Source organism: Tursiops truncatus, chromosome 1 (assembly GCF_011762595.2).
Source record: "Tursiops truncatus isolate mTurTru1 chromosome 1, mTurTru1.mat.Y, whole genome shotgun sequence".
NCBI classification, from domain to species: domain Eukaryota; kingdom Metazoa; phylum Chordata; class Mammalia; order Artiodactyla; family Delphinidae; genus Tursiops; species Tursiops truncatus.
Genome location: NC_047034.1, coordinates 160,020,884 through 160,036,699, shown reverse-complemented (window position 1 = coordinate 160,036,699; position 15,816 = coordinate 160,020,884). Strand labels below are relative to the sequence as shown.

The 15,816-nt window shown below is 52.4% G+C and overlaps 1 long non-coding RNA gene across 1 annotated transcript; it reads left to right on the top strand.

The window, feature by feature from the left end:
- The first annotated feature begins 1,314 nt into the window (after nt 1–1,314).
- LOC117312088 (uncharacterized) lies at nt 1,315–14,035 on the top strand. Its single transcript, XR_004526242.2, has 4 exons — nt 1,315–1,722; nt 3,774–3,899; nt 5,034–5,111; nt 10,017–14,035. It is a non-coding gene; the product is annotated as an uncharacterized lncRNA (long non-coding RNA).
- Nucleotides 14,036–15,816: the final 1,781 nt, after the last annotated feature.

Below are 15,816 nucleotides of genomic sequence, written 5' to 3'. Positions count from 1 at the left end.
GTGGGTCTAAGTGCAATCCTCACGCCATCCCCTGAGGGAGGGTTAGCATTACCTCTGATTTCTTTTTTTTTTTTTTTTTTTTTTTTTAGCTGTACGCGGGCCTCTCACTGTTGTGGCCTCTCCCATTGCGGAGCACAGGCTCCGGATGCGCAGGCTCAGCGGCCATGGCCCACGGGCCCAGCCGCTCCGCGGCATGTGGGATCTTCCCGGACCGGGGCACGAACCCGTGTCCCCGGCATCGGCAGGCGGAATCTCAACCACTGCGCCACCAGGGAAGCCCCCCTCTGATTTCTTAGATCAGGAAACCGAGATTCAGAGGGGCAGTGATTTGCCCTGGGTCACCCCTGCCCCCTGCCACCTTCATCCGTCACCTGCCGGACGCCTGGCCCACTCAGTGTCCTCCAGTTCCTGCCCAAGCCCCGAGAAGACACCTCAGGGTCCCCAAAGTGTGGTCGGTAGCCTCCCGAATGGAGGAGGGGCTTGTGAACATGCAGATTCCCTGGACCCTCCCCAGACCCAGGCACCAGGACCTGTGGGATGGGGTGGGGTCTGGGAGTCTGTATTTAACCACACCCGGGGGTGAGTCTGCGCACTCCCACCTCTGGGAACGGCTGTCCCAGTTAGCGCACCCCTTTCCCACCACGCCCAGGCTCTCCCGGTGGTGCCAGCCCTCGCTGACCTCTGCACACGTGACCCAGGCCGCCCCCCAGCAGCCCTGCGGCCCGAACCACCACCGCCCTTCTCCGGGGTGTCAGGCGAGGCTCAGGGGGGAATGACTCGTCCAGTCTCTGCCCTCGGCTCCACCCCCGCCCTGCTCCTCCCCCTGGACCCCATCCCTGGGCCGAGGACCCTGATAGGGGCAGCTTCCTGGGTGGGGAGGGCCCTGCTGACTCGCTCACACCGGCCCCCCAGGAGGACTGAGGGGCCCCGGCCTCAGCTTCAGAGTCCTGCGGCCGCAGGAAGAAATCGGGAAGCGCTCGGGCGTTTGTGACTCAGCCAACCCAGCAGTGCTCCACTGCGGAGGCCGCAGCCCCCGCTGGCCAGGCCGGGCCTCGATCCGGCCGCGGGAGCCCCGCCGACCCGCGGGAGCCCCGGTCAGTCAGGGCGGAGCCGCATCTCTCCTTTCTCCCGGTACAGTTCCCGGACCTCACCTCAGGGTCCAGGTTCGCGGTTCAGTGAGAGAGAGACAAAATTACTATCAGCTTCCTAACTTTCCGTCACCAGGCGATTGGGGTCTCATGGAAAGTTCTGGAAGCCAGGCACACAGACCTCATCTGCATCGCCTCACTGAACCCTGGCCACAGCCGCACGGGGTGTGCTTCTGTCCCCTGTCCTGGCTGGGACGTGAGGCCCGAAGCGGTGTGCCTCCCGGCCACAAGGCACGCGGCCACTCAGGGGACAGAGCAGGCGGTGGACCCCGAGCCCCCGCCCGCGGCGCTGCCCTCCGTCCAGCACCTCCGGCTCCGCCCGCGGCCCCCAGCAGCCCCTGCGCGGTGACGGTGCCCCGGGCTCAGCCCGCGCGGGAGAGAGGAATCACAGCCCCGCCCGATGCGGCTGTGTCCGCCGCCGCTGCGGGAGGAGCGGGCAGAGACCGGGTGGGGGGGGAGCCGCCCGTCAGCCCCGCGAGCTCCGTCCTCCGAAGACCGTGTTGCGCTGGCTCCTCGTTCTGTAAATTCTGCAGTGGCCTCTGGCTAAAAGCAAGAAAATCCTGACCTAGAAAAGGTAAAAGGCCTTTGAAATTATGAGCCCGGAGCGCTGGCCTGATGTGTGGCCGGGGACAAGGTGGCTGAGGCGGCAGAAGGAAGAGGAAGAAAGGCGCGGCCGCAGTTCCCTCCCCGCGGCTCCTCCAGGTTTGCGCTGACGGCCGCGGGCCCAGAGCCCCGACCTGACCTGCCGGTGGAGAGGAAACGAGGGGGTGGTGTTGGGGGGCGCCCAGTGTGGGGAGGGGCACGCGCAGGGTCACCTCGCCCTGAGGACCCCCAGGTCCTCCAGCCGGGACGGCCGTGCAGCCATGAGCTCCGCAGTGAAGGGGCGGCTGCCCACCTGCCAAGGTCACGGGCTCCGAGCGCTGCTGCTTCATGCGCTGGGGCTTGCGTCACTGTGGAATTTACAAGAGTCCACTTGAAAGTATCCAGAGCCTCAAAGGCCACCAAGTCTTCCCCACGCCAGGGCTATGCTGGTGACATCGTTGACAGTGCCACCGTGTTTTGCCACGTCCACCAAAGAGACCAGTCCCTTGTAAGCGTGTTACCCTCTGCTCTGTGTTTTTTCTTTTTCTTTTTTTTTAACTTAAAACAATAGAAATTTATTGTCTCACAGTTCTGGAGCCCAGAAGTCCAAGATCAAGGTGTTGGCAGGACCACGCTCCCTCTGAGATTTCAAGAAGAACCCTTCCTTGGCTCCTGCTGACTGCTGGTGGTGTCTGTTGATCCTTGACTCCTGCTGACTCCTGGTGGTGTCTGTTGATCCTTGACTCCTGCTGACGTCTGGTGGTGTCTGTTGATCCTTGAGTCCTGCTGACTTCTGGTGGTGTCTTGATCCTTGAGTCTTGCTGACTTCTGGTGGTGTCTGTTGATCCTTGACTCTTGCTGACTTCTGGTGGTGTCTGTTGATCCTTGGCTCCTGCTGACTTCTGGTGGTGTCTGATGATCCTTGGCTCCTGCTGACTTCTGGTGGTGTCTGTTGATCCTTGGCTCCTGCTGACTTCTGGTGGTGTCTGATGATCCTTGGCTCCTGCTGACTTCTGGTGGTGTCTGTTGATCCTTGGCTCTTGCTGACTTCTCGTGGTGTCTGTTGATCCTTGGCTCTTGCTGACTTCTCGTGGTGTCTGTTGATCCTTGGCATTTCTCGGCTTGTCACTGCATCACTCCAATCTGTGCCTCTGTTGTCACACAGCCTTGTTATCTCTGTGTCTGGGTTGCTCTGTGTCTTGACTTGAGGGACCCCCTCCTGCCTGGACGGTGGCCCTTCTCTGCTCATGATGCATCACAGACAGGGACAGGAAGTGGAAGAGAAGGTTGTGAGGGAGGGGATGTGTGACCCTGACGCCAGCGCCCATGCCCACTCAGAGCTGACAATGAACCCGATTAGCAATGTGTCCTCTACTGTGGGGTGTGGATGGCTAGGAAGGGGGTGAGAGAGATGGGTCTGGACTGGGAAGGAGAGAGAGGCCCCCTCTCCCTCCATCATCCCACTTTGTGCAGATGTGGTTGGTGCCTCACCCACATCCCCTTGGTCTCACACTGCAGAGCATGCTGGTGGGCGTGGCTGTGAGCATGGGTGGTAGCCTCCACACGAGGGCCGGCTGGGAGTGCCAGGGCATTCATGAGCTGGGAGCAACCTTCAACCACAGTGGGTTGGAGGATACATACCCAGCTTACTTGCCCCCCAAGGTGGGATGACTCCCCTTGGAGGTGCTCACCACTTCCCTGGGGGGTCTTTCTGGGTGTCAGAACTTCAAGCAAAGGGTTTTGGGATAAGCCATTCACGTCTGGGATATTGAACGTTAAGGAAACTGGTTTGAGGAAATTTATGTGGGTTCTCAGTTTCCTCATTTGCTCGGGTCTAGATTTCACAGTACCTGGCAGAAATGCTTCAGTTTATGGATGGAGTTGTGGCTGATGACTGGTGGAAACAATAATGAAAACAAACCCTCCCCTCCCTATGTTTCTTTATATGCTGTCTTCCATTTGTTTAGAGAGAGGGGAGTTGTGACACTCCTTCATCATTTTCATCTAGATATGAAGTGCTTTCTCACCCCTGATCTCTTTCAGTCCCAGTGCTAACCCAGGGACATGGCAAGGCAGTGTCCCCATGGAGCAGAGAACTGGGGGACCCAGAGCCTGAGAGTAGAAGAAGACTGCACGGCCATCACAGGCAAGAGCAGGCAGCACTCACAGGTACCCTGTCCCACCTGACATGTGACCCAGTGGGTTTTGGCATGTGTGAGGTTTCAGCATGAATGGCAAATGCAGGCACTCATGTCCTTCCTCTGTACTGCCGTGGCATCCATCCCAGCACTCTTTCTTTCTGACCTTGAATTCAGCCCCAAACTCCTTTCCAAGGCAACATATCAAGCAGATACAACCAACCGACTGGCATTGTTTTGTGAGATGAACCTGTTTGCCTGACCAGCACGAGAAACTCCAGCTACATAAAATGTTGGTAGTGGAGTCAGAGAGTCCTGAGTTTGAAGTCCAGTCTTATGAATGACTAACAGGGTGGCCTTGGACAAGCATCTTTATCACTCTGAGCCTCAGTTTTCCCATCTGTAAAATGGAGATCGGTATCACATAGGGCTGTTGAGGGGATCACATGAGAAAACCCCTGACCCAGCACATAGCACAGGGCAGATGTTTAATGATAGGATCCAAACTGAAGACAGGCTCTTCTTTGGCCAACATGGGTGTTTCTTGATCACCTGATGACCATCTGGTGGCCATTTTTATCACCAAAGTTGAGGGGAACCAGGATTCCTTGGTGTGTTGGGGCCACTGGGCAGGGTATTGGAGGCCTGTGTCCTAGTCCTAGGTCTCCCATGGACCAGCTACAGTTGTAGGGCAGGCCCCCTCCTCCCTGGGGGTGGGAGGTGGGGGGAAGGGTGACAGTGGTAGAGAAATGTTGTCCCACCTGGAAAATGGGATTAGCCTAGATCTCCATTGTTCCTTTCAGATTTAACAAATCATTTTTTTTAATGCCCTGCCACCAAATCACCACCCCCACCCCCTCCACCTCCCCACCTTCCCCATTTCCTAAACAAACCCTCAAAGGTCACTGTTGGTCCCCATGAGTTAATGGGCACGAACCTGCCTCCTAATTTAATGCAAATCTAAGCCCACCTTATTGTGCGGGAGTTGCAGTTCATTTGTACTTTCTTGGTGACACAGTTCATCTCTGTCTCCAGTGGAGTCTGTAATCCCAGCAATTTCCATAGTGCTAGTAATTATGAAAAAAAAAAGTCTGAAGCACAGAAATTCTGCATCCTGTCTATGAGATTACACACTTTAATGGAGTTTATTAAATGTATTCTGCAGTTACTGAGGAGATTAAACTCACTGTGAGGCTCTGGAAGGCAAAACAAGGACCAACTGACAGAATCTTCCAGGAGTCAGGTAGGAATTCAAAAGGAAGCAGCACTTTCTGCTCTCAGAGCTGGTCAGCATCCAATGAGCCCCAGGAGGCTGGGAGAGAGGCCAGCAGGGTCCGGAACCTGGTGTGGTCACTGTGGGGGGCAGTGAAGATCGAGGACTGAGGGTCATACCTGGGTCCACTTTCCAATTCTCACCTCCAAACCCCTGGGAAGTGAGTTGATTTTTCTAAACCTCTGTTCTCCCATTTCTTCCTCTGTAAGATGATGACCACCCTGCTTAGCACAGAGCGATGTTCCATGAGTGGTCGTCCTATTATTTCGTTATTTAGAGCTGGGAGGAGGCTTCCTCCCACTCCTAGTGTCCTCCGGGAGGGGTGTCCCACAGACGCTCTGGCCTCCCCTTCCCACAGAGCTGGGGAGTTTGAGGAGGAGCAGGACCAATTCACAGGGCCCGACCCTTCTTGCTCTCTCTTTGGGAGCCTGGCTGTCTTCGGGGAGTTTGCCATCTGTCCTGCTTTCCCACTGCCGGAGGTTTTATAGCAATGGGCCCCAAAACCTGGACCTTGAGGAAGCCTTTGGGGGTCCAGTGGTGCCTCTGATGGTGGGGTGAACACCGTCTAATCCTGGAGCTTGCAGTAGGGGTCCACAGGCTCACAGGTATGAGCCCTATCCTCCAGCAACAGCTTTATCAGTGATAAAGGGGAGACCACTTCTCCATCCACCGTGCCCTGGATTCTCTGGTGGCTTTAGAATCAGGGCAGCAAATGCCTCTATGAGGCCCCCTAAAGCCCCAGCATTATCAGAAGGGCTGAGAGCTTAAGACACCACTGACAAAGCAGCTGAGAACTCTGTTTCTAGAACTTCCACTCCCCAAAGGCAGGAACCAGGACACATGTCTTTATCACTAAGTCCAGCCCCAGCACAGTGCCCAGCACATAGGAGGTGTTCAGTAAATAATGCTGAGTTAATTTTACCACCACGTCAGGGATATGCAGTCTCTTTAAGAAAATAAAGAATGTCTGCGCAACACCTACATCTAACTTACTTAATGGTGAAACACTGAATGCTTTCTGACCAACATTAGGAACAAGGCAAGGATGTCTGCTCTTCTCTCTCCTATTTAATAAAGTACTGAAATTTATATCCACTGCAATAAGGTAAGAAAAAGAAATAAAAGACATACAGTTTAGAGAAGAAGAAATAAAACTATCTCTATTTGCATATGACGAGTTCCCTGTGTAGAAAATTCGAAGGAATCTGCAAAATACCTCCCAGAACTAAGTGTGTTCAGCAAGGTCTTGGGATACAAAATCAATGCACAAAAACCAATTATATTTCTATAAGCTAACAAAACACGCAGACACAAAAATTAAAAATACAATACTATTTACCATTGTATCAAAGAAAATGAAACATATAGCTATGCACTTAACAAAACGTGTCCTGAATCTGTATGCTGAAAATTATAAATTACTGATAAAAGAAATTTTAGAAGACCTAAATACATAAATGGAGAAACAGACTGTGCTCATGGATTTGAATACTCAACATAGTAAAGATATCAATTCTCACCAAACTGATACACAGGTTTAACACAGTTGTTATCAAAATCCTAGCAAGACCCACCCAAATGTGCTCAATTGCAATTCCATGGAGGAAGCAATTCCATGGAGGAAGGATAGCCCACTCAACAAGCAGACCTGCAGCAATTGCACATCTATAAACAACAAAATTAACCTCGATACATTTCATACAGAACTCAAAATGGATCATACACATAAAGGTAAGACATAAAACTTTTAGAAGAACTTTTAGGAGAAAGTCTTCATGATCTAAGGCTAGGCAAAGAATTCTTAGACTTGACACCAAAAGTGTGAACCATCAAAAGAAAACATTGATTAAGTTGAACCTCACTGGAATTTAAAAACTTTGCTTTTGTGAAAGCCCATGTGAGGAGGATTCAAGGAAACAAACTCAGGAGACATAAGAGTGGGAGCAGGGGAGCAGGACTCTCCAGGAAAGTGTCCATGGAACTTGGACCAGGCAAGACAGAGAAAGGCAGAAGATGTTTTCAAGCCGCACCTGGATGAAGGTTTTTCTTTCAATTGCTTAATGAAGAGAAATTGGAAATTTATGTAGAAACTTCAGTATTTCATGCATTCCTTCATCTGCTCATGCATCCTGGATTTATTGAATACCTTCTATGTACCTCCTATTTTTCTCTGTACTGGGACCAGAAATGGACAATGTAGACAAGGTCTGTCTCTCCCATCTGGGACCCTGTGGTCACCACTGCAAAGGAAGAGAGGAATGCAGGCATCACACCCACTCTTAACTACCTCAATCCGGGAACAAGTATATTACTTCTGCTCTCAGTCCATTGGCCAGAACTCGTCACATGGTGACAACCTAACTGCAAAGGATCCTGGGAAATACAGGAATACTTAGAGTCTCCTATCTTGAGCACAAGCTCCATTATTTTTCAAAGCTTATTACACTGAATTACCCATATGATCAATCGCCTATGGTTTTCATCTCAGAGGCTGACTTGACTTCATCTTTCTCAAGGAATTCAATGCATTTCCTAAATCTATGAATCAAGAAGCTGCTGCAGCTCATGCCACACACAGCCACAGGATGGGAAAGGCACCACACGATGACCACGGTTATGATTCCCTCAGAAAGCGCCACACCAGAAAGACAGCCCCTAGAGAATGTCACCTCAGCAAGGCACCAGTTTTCCTCTGGCTGACAGACGAACACCACCTTTTTCCTGGATGTGACAGAAAGGGCAAAGAGAAACAAGATTGGGGTGAGGACTGAGTCTCCGAGAAGAGCCTCATTAGTGGGAAGGACCCAGGTGCTAGCTCTGGAATGTTCCATGACAGTGACTGAGTGGCCAGGCTTGGAGCCTGCATTAAGCGTGACAGCAGGAGAATCAGGAGACACGGCCAATGCATCGCATCTCCTCACCTGAGCGGTGCTAACGTTTCTGAGTGACCAGGGCCCCCTTCTCAGGAGGCTGCAGGAAGCAGGAAATCAAAGGGCACAGAGTCATGGGCCCGGCAGGGACCCCAGAACAGTCGCCAGTCCAGGCTCCTCATCTTCTCAGTGGCCCACGATTGTGCTATGCTCTCACATTCATTTCCTAATTATCTCAAAAATCCAGATAAGTGGTATTATGGGTTTGTGTCCCTCAAAAAGGTAGAGGGAAGCCCTAAGCCCAGTACCTATGAATGAGACTTATTTGGAAATAGGGTCTTTACAGACGTAATCAGATTAAGATGAGGTCATTAGGGTAGGCTTAATCCAACAGGACTGATGTCCTTGTAAGAAGAGGGAAATTTGGACACAGAGATGCCCAGGGTGAATGCCATGTAAAGATGGAGGCATAGACTGGAGTAGGCATCTACAAGCCGAGGAACGCCCAGGCTACAGAAGCTGGAAGAGGCAAGGATGGCTGCTCCCCAGAGGCTTCGGGGGAGCATGGCTTTGCTGACACCTTGATTTTGGACCTCTAGCCTCCAGAACTGTGAGACAATAAGTTTCTATTGCTTTTAGTCACCCAGTTTGTGGCACTTTGTTACAGCAACCCTAGGAAACTAATACAGCAGGTTGTCACCCCCACTTGTCAGAAGGGTAAACTGAGCCACAGACAGGGCAATGCCTCGCCTAAGATCACACGGCCGTAAGCGGAAGAGCAGGCTGAGGAAGCCGGGCTCTGGCCGCCCTCCCTCCAGGGCTGCTCAGCAAAACCATGGCCTCCTCCAAGTGCCCAGGAGAGATTTTGTCCTTGCCAGAGTTCTCTTCACTGTGAGGAGTGGCTCTGTTTTCCCCTCCCAGATGCAAAAGAGAATTGTAACCCAGTTTTGAGGCTGACGTCTCATGGACTACTCAAGTGTGGATAGCAGGTGGGTGACTGAGAGTTCAAGGCTGAGCAAGGTGGGGCCACCTCACCGGTCAGTCAGTCCTCAGATTCCTGGAGCAGAGCCTGAGCTCGCAGAGGGAGGGAGTGGCTGGGATGACCTCACCTTTCTCGCTGGATGTGTCTTGTTTCAGTCTCCCTCCCCCCAGCCACTAACCAGTTCAAGCCCTAATCCTCTGCCTTCGGAACGTGTGCCAGAACCTCTGCACACCCCACTAACCATTTCCTCCTTCAGCAAACATTTATTGAGCACCTACTGTGTACCTGAGCCTGTGCTGAGGGCCAGTGGTGGGCAACACTGAGCTCCTACCTTCAATTTCATCACATTTACAGTGAAATGAGAATCAGCACATAAATCCATAATGATCACATGATACATGCCAAGAGAGAACGCAACAGGGACTCAGAGTAGGGGAGCCCGAAGCAGATTGGGGGATGGGGTGGGGCAAGCATCCATGAGGAGGGGGGCTGACCTTGGTTTTGGTGATTAGGAGATGCGGATGGGAAGATGAAGGACAAGGGCACTCCAGGTGACAGCAACAGCACGTGCAAATGTGCAGAGTGCAGAGTCATGGTCAACATGGGAACCAGGCCACAGTAATGGGTTCAAGGGTAGACACATGACTCAGCCTTGACTAATGAGACTCCATCCGGGGACTCTGTGGGAATACTGAGTAAGCAGAGTGCTCTTTTCTCCTGAAGCTGCTGGGAACCTCCAGGAGGAGAGGGGCTATCTGGGAATGAAGCCTACTCAGAGGAAAGCAGAGCCAAAAGATGGGGTGTAATGGATGCCTGACAACCTTAGCTGAGCACCTTGATCCAGCTATACCTGAATTCCCTTAAAGTGCTCAGTTACATGAGCTTATAAATTCCTTTTTTTTTTTTTTTGAGCTTTAAGTTTAAGCCAGTTTGGATGTGTGTTTCTTGTAACAGAAATGGAATGGACCCAATTAAAACAATTATTATTCCCATTTTCCTGCACCACCATTAACCTGCTGGCAGTGGCACACCAGTTACCACCTGGATATTCAAGCCCAGACCTGCTGTCTCTAGTGGTGATGGTCTTGGAGAGAGCTGTAGGAGCTGAAGTCTGAGAGAAGCACAGTGACAGGCCTGCTGCGAGTCAGGGCAAGAAGAGCTCAAGATGCAATTTGCAGAGTCTGAAATCACTCACTGAGCCAGTCTGATTTGAGAAGGGCTGCGTGGCAGACAATCTCCACGATTTCCTGGACTCCTCACTGTTCACCTCCCACGGCTGGTCTGACTGTGGCAGTTCCACTGTCAGGTCTGACAGGACTGAGGTGTCCCAGTGCCCACCTGCTACATCAAACAAGGAGGTGGGAGAGAAGTAATTTCACTCCCTTAACATCCGGAGCAGCTCCTCGGCTGCCATCAGGACCGCCTGGTGGGGGATGGGAGAGTCTCTGGGAGACCACAGGCTCAAATGAACCTTGACAGGTAATCATTCCCCAGAGCAGCAGGTGAGTAGTGATTAGCGCTCCCAGGGAGAGAGAGGTGGCCGTGCCTCCGCCAGTTCCCTAAGACACCAGCCTGGAAGTTGCTGGAACCAGTGCAAGGGAGAGGAGGCTCCAGGTGCTGTGGGATCATCTTTCTGTGACAGCCCAGAATCCACCACCAAAAGGCCCTTCTAGATTGATCTTTGCTCAGCGGTTGAGGGTTAGAGGTCAAGGTGAAACAGATGTCTCTCCTTCTACACCAAGAGCTCCTAAGGGCAGGAATCAAATCTCATTCGTGTTGGATCCCCATGACTTAGTACAGTGCTGGCACACTGTAGGGTCTTATTACATGTTTCTTGTATGACTGGATAAATTAGGTATATAAGTATAACTAATGAAGGGATAAGGTGACACATGGATCGTGGAGGCCCATTCAAGGTTTGAGAGTGCAGAATGGGGAGAGGGTGGGCTGTGAGTAGGATCCTCCAGAAAAGCCAGTGCTCTAGCTAGTCTTGAGACACCCTGAAGAAGGAGGGTCTGAGCTGGGCTCCTGGAGGATGGGGAGGATTGGGGAACCAAAGGGGGGAATGCATTCTAGATGCATTCTGTGGCTGCATACATACGTGCCTGGTGTGTGTGCACATGTGCGTGCATATGTGTTTGCTCAGAGGCTGGTGGGGTTGACCTTGTCGGGGCAGAAATGAGATTCTGATTTCAAGGGACCCACTAGGTTTTCCTAACAGTCCTGGGAGAAAGGTGCTATTATACTCACTCTGCAGATGAGGGAACAGAGGCTCAGGGAGGTGGGGTGACCTGCTCTAAGTCACACAGTGGCAGAGCCATGATCTGAGCCAGGTCTGACCAAGGGCTGCCCACAGTCAGCCCAGCTCATCCAGGGAAGTCGGGTCCCTTCTCTGCAGAGGCCTGGAGTAGTCAGCTGCTGTGCGCCATGAGGGGGCAGGAGGGTCTGCAGGTGGAGCCCTGGGGGGCACAGACCTCTCCCAAGGGCATTTCTACTTCTGTCGCAAAGGGCCAAGAACAGCAGCTTTCAGGATCAGCTCATGGTGGAGGGGTGGAAGGCTGGGGTCCAGCAGGTGTATGCCCATGTTCCGTCCCTGAGTGCACACTTACCTGGAGAGGCAGAAGGCAAGGTTGGATGGTCTGTCAGAATCTGAGTCCTGGCTGGTTTCCACAGCCCCTGCCCACCCCACGTGAAACCGTGCACCTCAGATTGGGACTTGAACCCACGTGGCCGGGACTCAAACCCGCCAAAACCCTGAGTCTTCCAACTGAGATCACACACCTGGTTTCAGGACTTAATGAAGCTCAGGTTCTTGATGTCTCATCACAGAAAGAATTCAGTGAGAGGCAAAGCGATAGGTAACAAGTGGATTTATTGGGACTTCCCTGGTGGCACAGTGGTTAAGTCTGCCAATGGACACGGGTTTGAGCCCTAGTCCGGGAAGATCCCACGAGCCGTGGAGCAACCAGGCCTGTGCACCACAACTACTGAGCCTGCGCTCTAGAGCCCACAAGCCACAACTACTGAGTCCACATACCACAACTACTGAAGCCCGTGTGCCTAGAGCCTGTGCTCCACATGAGAGAAGCCACCACAATGAGAAGCCCGTGCACCGCAACAAAGAGTAGCACCTGCTCACCATAACTAGAGAAAGCCCGCGTGTAGCAACGAAGACCCAATGCAGCCACAAAATAAATAAATAAATAAATTTTTTTAAAGTGGATTTATTTAGAGAGAAACACACTCCACAGACAGAGTGTGGGCCATCTCAGAAAGGGAGAAAGGCCTCAGGGTATGGGGTTGTCAGTTTTTATAGGAGTGGGTGATTTCATAGGCTAATGAGTGGGAGGAGTATTCCAGCTATTTCAGGAAGGGGCGGGGATTTCCAGGAATTGGGCCACCGCCCACTTTTTGATCCTGTGGTTGGCCTTGGAACTGTCATGGTGCCTGTGGGTGTGTCATTTAGCCTCCTGATGTGTCACAGTGAGTGGAAGTTGACTTGTCCGCCATCTTGGACCCATTTGATTCTAATCAGTTTATGTCATGTCCTCAGGCTATGTCATTCTTTCAGAGGTTGTGCCCTGCCCCCTTCCCTCCCGTTTCACAGGGACTCACCCACCAGGGCCAGGAGGCAGCTTGTGCTCTGCAGATGGGCATGGGGCCTTCCTATCCACAACCCCACCCTGCCCTTCCCCACGGAGGTGAGAGGGAGGGAGCAGAGGCATCAGAGTCTGTGATAAGGGTAGGGCAGCCACAAATCCCACTTGGCCTGGGACAGTCCCAGTTTATGCCTGTTGTCTGGGTGTGATTCATAGCGGTATCCTCTTGCTCTCTCAAATGTCCTGGCTTGGACAGTCATTAAAGGGTCACCTAAGGTGGGGTATTCTCTAAAGAAAAGGAGAACAAACACCAACTGGGCTCCCATCAGTGCCCAGGGGCCCTGACACAATTTCCTTCATTTAATCCTCACAGGCATCCTAGAGCCTATAGGGCTCTTCCCACCCCAGCCACTGTCAGAGGATAGGTAACAGATGTTCCAGGAAAGATCATTTCCTGGGCCAAATACACCTTCATGGGGTGGGAGAAAACACTGCACACTGCCTGGGGGCCGCTCCAGCAGGGCAGGAGGAGGTGGATCTCTGTGGAGCTCTCTCTGCCTCACCCAGGCAGGTGGGGGAAAGCAGTGCATCCTGTTTGAGGCAAAACAACAACAAGAAGAATAACAGTAATAAATCTTCAATCATGTTTTGTGATACTGAAAATAGAAACTCAAAATAGATGGCCCTTTGTTTCGCCAGGCAGGAGAGAGGGTTTGGAGAATTCCAGCTTGGGCCCCAAGCTCAGTGTAGGGCAGGATGGAGAGAGACTTGCAGAGGGAGGAGCGGGGTAACATTGAGCAGAATCGGGGAAACAGAGGGAGCAGGGTCACAGGACCCTAAGCCCTGGGAGACTGGCCATCCCACAGTGCCCGAGAAACGGCTCAAGCCAGCTCACCTCATAGGAAGGGTAAGGAGTCGGGAGGACTTGGGGACCCCATAGAGACCCATGAGGCCTAGGGGGCTCCCTGACTCTGCACGAGGGGCCTAAGTCTGCAGTGTTAAGGTGGCAGGTGGGATTCGTTCCCAGTTCCCCCCTCCCTCCCTCAGCCACATGACCCTGGAGTGGGCAAAGCACATTTCCTGTTCCTTTGATGTTCCGTGTGGCCATGGAAATCACGGTGGCCAATGGAATGTGACACTTGCCAGTTCCGCGTCTCAGCCTTAAGAGACGCGGTTCGCTCATGCGCTCACCCTCCTCGCATGTTGGCCATGGGCCCCAAGAGGACGGGGAGCCCCTGGGTCCAGGAGAGGCCGAGGAACAGCCCTGGAGCTCACCCAAAGCCTGAAGCAAACCCCACCCCAGGCAGCCCACTGACTCACAAGCAAGAAAGATAAATGTTTGCAGCCATCAGCTCCTGAGGTTTTGAGGTTGTTACAGAAGAGAAACAAAGGCAAAAACAAAACACTAATGCAGTTACCCTCGCAGATTTCACAATGGATCCCTTTTCCTAGAAGCACCTGCTAGCATCTCTCAGCGCATCGCATCCCTCAGAAGGTTATTCTCCTGGAAGGTTATCCTCCTGGCAACAAGGATGCCTCAGCCTCCCCCACCTGCAAGAAATAAAGGGGGCCCGTTAACCAACAACCGCAGAACCTCACTTCCTGCTTGGGTCTCCCCTATTGGCTCTGAGCATCCACAGTGGGCAGGCTCAAGGCTCCGTCCATCCTCAGCGTCCACCTGGCCTCCTCCTGGACCACTGACCCCTGCAGGCCCTCGGCGGGCACCCCGACTTCTGCCACCAGTGCTGTCTCCGGGAGCCTGCGCCTCTGCTGAGGGCTGAGGTCTCTCCCTGCTCCAATAGGCAGTGACCCCAGAAGGCCCAGGAGGTGCTGGGCGGGTGGCCTGCTCTGGGGAGAATGCCCCATCTCTTCTCTCTGGATGCTACCTGGCCCCTGAGCTGCACTGCTCAGAAGCTGAGGCTCACACAGCGTGTCATGAATATAGCCAAGCTCCGGCCTTCGCCTGTCTCCCCATGGAACTGGAAACCTGTCCCTGAGGCTGGGAAGGGAAGGAACACGACGCAGGCAGCACCTCCCACCCCACATCATTACTTCCTTCTTTATCCCCAGGCACCCACCTCCAGAAACAAATTCTTCTCTTTTCCTTTAATCCAATGTATTTGGGTTCTACCTGCCAGGAGAACTTGGGTCCCAGTTCCTATTCATCCAAAGCACCTCTGCCCATTTAACAGATGAAGAAACTGAGGCCCAGGGAGGCAACACAAGTTACCCAAGTTTGTACGACTGCTAACCTGTAATGATGGGGATGAGCCCATAGCCCTGTGCTTCCAAAGATCTTTTCTCCACCCATGCTTCTTAACTTTTCCTAGGGAAAAACTCTTGAAGTCTTGTGTTTACCTTTAAAATTCATGTGACTTGCAATCTACTCCGTGATATTTCTATCTTTATTCTAATTCAAAAATATGTTTTACATTCCTTGTCACCTGAAACAAAAAAAAAAGTGCAGCTGCTTCTTCTGTAGTTTCATGTACCCTCTGGTGCAGTGCAAATCCCCAGGGATGAGGCACAGAACACACTGCCTAGAGGTGGGGGGGGGGAATGTGCCAGGGACAGGGGGTGAGCCTGATTGACCTGCTATTAGACACTCAGGAGAATTAGGCTAAGGGGTGTCAACTTAAAAAAATGCACAGTATGAGAGTGGCTAGTTAAGCTTTATTGGGGGCAAAGTGAGGACTGCAGCCCGGGAGAGGGCACTTCAGATAGCTCTGAGAAACTGCTCCAAAGAGGTAGAGGGGGAAGTTCAATCTATGTGTGATTTTGCTGAAGGGGGAATACATGCAGTCAAGCACGTATTTTTGCAGAAGGTCTCATGAGGGTCACTGCTAGTCACGAGGAACAGATGTCACCGTGAAGGAATTTAGTGCTTTTCTAGATATGAGAAGATGCAAGAATTGGGCTCATGAAGTCAGCTCCTGAAAATATCTAACTATCTGAAGACCCATTCTGCCAGTCTTTCTCAGAGCACAGAGTGCCTCATTCCTGATCTCCAGCCTGAACTCCTTTCGGGGGGTGTTGAAGGTCAGCGGCCTCGGTGGCACCTGATTTAATCCTGTAGAGTAGGTGACAAGTGCCAATCTGTAGTTGACAGGGGGAAGGAGGAGTGTCTGGGTGTCATCCTCCAGCACCAGGGGCAGAAACCAGGGACTTCAGCCCGGAAATCTAATGAACAGTCCTGGACTCTGATGTCTCCACTTCACAGATGT